General features: G+C 44.5%; 1 protein-coding gene across 1 annotated transcript in view; it reads left to right on the forward strand.

The window, feature by feature from the left end:
* The window catches only part of lratd2b (LRAT domain containing 2b), a 284775-nt gene that overhangs the window by 195006 nt on the left and 82904 nt on the right, over positions 1-6865 (forward strand). The window lies entirely within an intron of this gene.

The following is a 6865-nucleotide window of genomic DNA, read 5'->3' on the forward strand; positions in this document are numbered from 1 at the left end:
TGGATTCCAAGGGATTCGATTTCCCAAAAGTTGCGTAACTGATCTGACAGTGCCTGTTCCTCTCTGACGCTGTGTGCATCACTTCAATGTCCACAACTTCAGTTATGATATTTAGCGTGGTGACTTCTCCTTGCACCAGCCATCCAAATTCAGTCTCTCCATTTTTCCTGTGACCATTTTCCAATATTGGTCTCCGCCAATTAGGACTCCTAATTCCACTGCATCCATCCCTATGATGGGTACATCTGCTATGGGCATTCCTTTTGCTTCCAAGTCCCTCCTTATCTTTCCGTTTGGCGCTTTAATCATAGAAGAGCTCAACTTGGAAGATCAGCTGGTCTCAGGGCAGCTTAAATAAATCTCAGGACAATCCATTTCATGAAGGGGACATCCTAAAGATATGAAAATGTTTTGTCCCGTTTTGTTATACCTCGGGGAGGGGTATAGTCAACTTTTTGGGCTTTGTTTCCTGCACTATAAACGACTGCAGACGTGTGGGTGCATTATTCAATATTCAATCTGTCACACGAAACGTCAGTGATTCACACCAGCATTGAGGTGTGTGAAGTTCTGTTAGATTCTTGTGAATTATTCAGGGTTAGAGGTACAGGGTCACGGCTTGACCCTGTACAAGCAGACAGCCAGTCAGGAAGATATAACCATCTCATCCATCATATCGTCGCAAAAAACGTGCATGCTTTTTTCTTTTCTTCTTTTCTTTTCCCCCCACAAATGAATCCCCTATTTTACATACTTCATCATGAGACAGTGTCACACGAAAGTAGCTAAAATAGCAGGATCATTTTTCTAATTTCCTGAAAAGTAATGGTCTTTGGTCCTTGGTCTATAAACAAACTGCTGTTGTTGAAGAGAGAGCATGTACTGAGCCCAACACAGCCCTTTCATAGGGCACAGGTGAGTGTGATTGGTTGAAGGCGGAGCCAGGGAATCAGAGGCTGGCCAATGAGGGCTGCTGGAGTCAGCCACACTGGTTATGGACTTCAGACCTGTAGAGAATGAGAGAGGGGAGAGGGAAGGAGAGACAGGGGAGGAATACAGAGACCCTACAGAGAACCCTACCTACGTGGCACTTAACATACACGATATAGACGATATAATCATCTCTATAAGAGACAGAATGAAAGAGGGAAAAAAAGGAGAAAGAAAATTAGGACAATGGGAAACCAGATGGGCAGAGACATGGAGAAGGAGAGACAGAGATGAGTGCTGAGGAGAACAGGGAATTACTGTCAGAGGCAGCAGGATCTTGAGCTATGTTCTGTCGTGTGAAATAATCTATAGCTTCCAGGGACGTAAATCGCTCTTCACATCCTCCACCCATCTCCAATGCAATACTCTGCTCCGGGAAAACAAACTGCAGGGGGGGAATCAGAAATAGCTTGTAAGGAATGTGCACTGCTGTGCATGCGTGTGTGTGTGTGTGTGTGTGTGTGTGTGTGTGTGTGTGTGTGTGTGTGTGTGTGTGTGTGTGTGTGTGTGTGTGTGTGTGTGTGTGTGTGTGTGTGTGTGTGTGTGCGTGCGTGCGTGCGTGCGTGCGTGCGTGCGTGCGTGCGTGCGTGCGTGCGTGCGTGCGTGCGTGCGTGCGTGCGTGCGTGCGTGCGTGCGTGCGTGCGCACCTGTGTGTGTGTGTGTGTGAGTAATATTTGTTGAGAACGCCCCTCAGGGGTCCCTTTTACCTGTAGTCTACACCAAATTTCTTCACTGTGTAGACACATTTATTTCTTTATTTAAATCACTGCACAACCTGGCTCCCCCCTACCTCTCCGATCTCCTCAACCGACACGCCCCATCCCGCTCCCTCAGGTCCAGCGATGCCGGCCTCCTTGAGGTCCCTAAAAGGATCAAACGGAAATCCTGGGTTGACAGGGCCTTCTCCGTGGCCGCCCCTACCCTCTGGAACGCTCTCCCCAAACACATCCGAGATGCCCCCTCACTTACCACCTTCAAATCTGCACTGAAAGCCCACCTGTTCACAATCACTTTTCCAAGCTGATGTGTTTTTAAAACTTGTTATATGCACTGTTTTATTGGTTTTATTCTTTTAATAGTTTTTTTCTAATAAAGTTGTCCTTTTTCTTCTTGTTCCCCCCTGGCCCCAACACATGTAAAGCGTCTTTGAGTGTCAAGAAAAGCGCTATAAAAATCCCAGATATTATTATTTATTTTGATGTTCGCCTAGAATAGCGGACGCTCTAGGGTTCATGTGGTTAAGGGTCATCAGGATACAGTGGCCGTCCCAGTGACTCTGTCTCTGTTTTAGAATCCACAGTTCTAGAATCTATTTAAAAGCAAGGAAGGAATCCTAAAAGGTCGGTGGGACTCTTCAGGCAGACATTCCAATGCAGACAGACTGGCAGCTCTGTCTCTTGCTGAGTACAGTATAGTCAACTGGGTCAACAGCCCACAACCTGTCTCTAGGCATCACGTTGGGTCTAAAATGTTTTCATCTCATGGACCCCCAAATTGGTAAATGGTGCATTTATATAGCGCTAGAGTGTGCATTACATTCACCCATTCACACACAGACATACACTGATGGCGACAGAAACCATGCAAGGCACCAACCAGCACATCAGGAGCAATTAGGGGTTCAGTGTCTTGCTCAAGGACACTTCGACACTGACTCTGGGGGAGCCCGGGTTTGAACTGGCAACCTTGCAGTTACCCCTGAGCCACCGCAGATCCCCATCTGAAAATATTTTGTGTGCGATTTGTGTTTCAAAACTATTCCGAATCTTTCACATTTTCTTTTCAAATGAGCAGATCTACAAGCTCACAGGGGTGTAGATCAGCTATTTTCAGTGTGTTTCAACTATACTGAAAGTTACGTATACTTATACATATTATATATTATATACATGGACACATAAAGCTACTTATACTTATACATATACATACATGGACAATTTACAATTTAGGCATTTAGCAGACGCTCTTAATCCAGAGCGACTTACATTTAAGTAAGAACAAAAGCATGGGAATACATCACATAAAAGCATTTATCATGAAACATGCGTAAGCTAAGAAAGTAACAGTGGAATATCTATATAATGAAACTATACATACACTATACATATAAACTATACATATTTACTACTATGCTATACATATGTACTATGGCGTGCTATGACTATATACAATACAATTATAGTGCTGTCTACATAACATGCTATAAGTCTGTGTCAAATGCTATCTAAGCCAACAGAAATGCTATCTAAGGGGTTAGGGTAAGTGCTATGGGCCATGATGGAGTCTGAAAAGGTGGGTTTTCAGGTTACGGCGGAAGATTGGGAGTGATGCTGCAGTTCTGACTGCAATGGGAAGTGCATTCCACAGTTTTGGAGCCAGAAGGGAGAAGAGTTTGGGACGTGTGGAGCGTTGTCCCGGCGTATTTAGTGAGGGTACTTCCAGCTTCCCTGCGTTGGCTGATCTGAGTGCGCGGGAGGGTTTGTAGGGTTCAATCATACTTGCAAGATATGGGGGAGCCATACCTTTGGTTGCTTTGAATGCCAGCATCAGAGTTTTGTATTCTGTGCGGGCAGCGACCGGGAGCCAGTGGAGGGAGCGGAGCAGGGGGGAGAAATGTGAGAATTTTGGCTGGTTGAAGACCAAGCGAGCTGCTGCATTTTGGATCAGCTGGAGAGGCTTAAGTGCACATGCTGGTAGGCCAGTAAGGAGGTTACAATAGTCGAGTTTTGACAAGACTGTTGTCTGGATTAGGAGCTGGGCTGATTCCTGGGTGAGGAACGGTCTAATTCGTCGTATGTTATAGAGTGTGAACCTACAGGATCGAGTGACAGCTGTGATGTGAGCTTTGAACGAGAGCTGACTGTCCAGGACAACACCAAGATTCCTGACTGTTGGGACAGACGTTACCAGGGCGTTGTCTACGGAAATAGTTAGCTCCCGCATAGGGCAGGACTTAGCTGGGAAGAAGAGAAGCTCAGTCTTGTCTGGGTTCAGCTTGAGGTGGTTGGAGGACATCCACTGTGAGATGTCAGCCAGGCATGCAGTGATGCGCTCTTCCACCTGAGTGGCAGAGGGGGGGAAGGATAGGAACAGTTGTGTGTCATCGGCGTAGCAGTGATAGGATATATTGTGAGCAGAGATGATAGTGCCAAGGGATTTAGTGTACAGTGAGAAAAGGAGGGGACCAAGTACAGATCCCTGTGGGACCCCAGTTTGGAGGGTTCGGGGGGATGATAACAGACCTTTCCAGGAAATCTGGTAGGTCCGGTCGGTGAGGTAGGAGGAGAACCACTTTAGTGCCGTTCCACCGATGCCTAGCTCCGCTAGGGTGTCTAGGAGCAGCTGGTGGTTCACTGTGTCAAATGCTGCTGATAGGTCTAGGAGAATCAGTACTGCAGAGTGGGAAGCAGCTTGGGCAGCATGTAGTGCTTCTGTGACTGCCAGCAAGCAAGTGTATAGGTTTAAGTGGTTAACCTGATGCTGTATCAAATTTTGCAGGGGACACCCTGAAGGACCCCTTGGGGTCCACGGATCTCACTTTGAGAACCACTATCATATATCAAGTACAGTGCCTGAATAGAAAAGATTCTATTAAATAGAACATAACAATAGACGATAGACTTATACCTTGTAATAGTTGAGAGAGGTCATCTTCTCACTAAGCCTGCCTCTAGCCTTTGCTCAGTCATTTCTGTTGTTTTGATGAGGTTTTATGATCCATCCCTGAGAGCCTCTACCTGATAATGGAAGTTAGAAAGAAAGAAAGAAAGAAAGAAAGAAAGAAAGAAAGAAAGAAAGAAAGAAAGAAAGAAAGAAAGAAAGACACTTACGTAGTGTGAGTGAGAGGCCCTCATCAACACTGATCAATATGCAGCTGTCCAGGGCTCTACAGGAAGTCTGGGAATGTGCTGCAGTCAGCATGGCTCTAAAATCAACCCACAGAGATAAGAACGCACGCACACGCACAAACACACACTATTTCAGGGCAGGAAGAAAGGCAGGTTGGCAGGTGTCAGGCGTCCTGTGGTGAATCCAGGTTTCTTGTATGGACAGATCGGTGTCTTTCACAGTTTTTAATTTACTTTCTTTTTGTGGGCATTTTGTATGCTTGACACAAGGCAAGCCATGTTTAGTTCATTTCATATACAAACAATTCGATGCAGCATTTGAAGCAGATATTAACAGCTCTATTTTCAATGTTACTGTGGTAAGTGAAGTACTGAACTGACATACCTCGTCTGCTTCCTTGTATCATGTTTTAAAAGACGAATACAGTATTGATGAACAGTATACATAAATAAATGTTATATCACATTTTAGTTTTAGTTATTGTACAAATTATTTTGTAGGTCCTGCATGGGCCAAAGGTACATCCACAGGTGGATCATGGAAATGGACACGTTTGGGGACCACTGGGAGGTCAGTGGGACTGGAGGGCTCAGGCCCAATCTGAGGCCACTCCAGGCCATGCAGTGAGAACATCTCTGTTAGGCAGAGGATGAAAATAAACAAGCTAAATACTATATGTTAATTTCACTCAGAGTGCTAAATTAACAGTTACAAATGGATAAATTAGCATTGAGGATTTTACTGTATTGAAACGACAACATGGACATCAGCTCGTGATCGTTGAAATCACTGTTTATTTGAAGCAGGATCATTTACTACAGTGATAAATAAATTAAATTATTCGCTCCCCAAAATTATTTGGGGAGCGATCCTAGCCAAGGTTTCTGTGGAGCGTGAGTCAAGATGGTCAAACAGAATCAGGTTTGATGGGTAATATGTAAATAAATACTTTAATAAGGTCCATTAGAGGATGTAAAATATGAAACATTACCGAGCTATACCTTGATACGGTACTGCACACCTATAGGGGCGGTGTGTGTGTACAGTAGTCAACACACTATAATAAACCATTATATAAAAGAAGCTCAAATTCTGTGGTATATTGGAAGATGAGTGGGTAATAAGGTTGGGGTTCGATTGCTGGTTCCTTTATTTAATAGATTTTGAGTAGATTCTGCTTTTGTTTTTACCCCATATATATTAAACTGTATTTCTGTTTGTCGTTCCAATCTGAAAGAGTATTGTTCATAAGTGCGATAAAGAAATATTTTTGGACTGATAAATAGTTTTATCTAGCTCTAGCTGCTAAAAAGATATCAAAAGATTTGATATGGGATTCAAAGGTCTGTTTAAAATTACACTAACGATTGTGAAATGGCCAATTTCAGTCTGGTTCCCCCAGATGTGATCATAGGCCATAATGTGAAGCCAACCTGACACAGACATACAAACAGAACTGGGCTGGGCATCTGGAAAGGATGACAGTATTTATATCAGCATTGGTCCGGGGTAGGATTTCTGGCACCAAAACATTGTCCCCCACCTGCTATTCCTGTCAGTACATGGTGGCAAGTTTCAGACTATAAGGGGTTAGGTGTCTCAGGGGAGTTGTGTGTGTGTGTGTGTGTGTGTGTGTGTGTGTGCGCGCGCGCGCACCTGAGGGGTTGCCAGACTGACAGACAGAGGTGAGACCGAGTGTAACAATTTTATCAGCTCATCACAGCAGATTATAGGAGATTTGTGTTTATGTGAGATGACGAATAACCTGTCTCGAAAGACAGAAACAAATGTGCAGGGAGGAAAACATACACACGCGTGCACACGCACGCACGCACGCACACACACACACACACACACCAAGACACCATCATATGATGGACTGTCCAACTGACTCTGTCACATACAAACTTCACCACATAACAGTCATCACTCACACTCACGGTGTCACCAAGGATGTCACCCAATAAGATTAAGGGAGCCAGACAACCTGCATGATTTGTCTGGTCCTGTTCTTTAAATGCTGTGG

The sequence above is a fragment of the Protomyctophum parallelum genome (genome assembly GCF_964188405.1).
Source record: "Protomyctophum parallelum genome assembly, chromosome: 3".
NCBI classification, from domain to species: domain Eukaryota; kingdom Metazoa; phylum Chordata; class Actinopteri; order Myctophiformes; family Myctophidae; genus Protomyctophum; species Protomyctophum parallelum.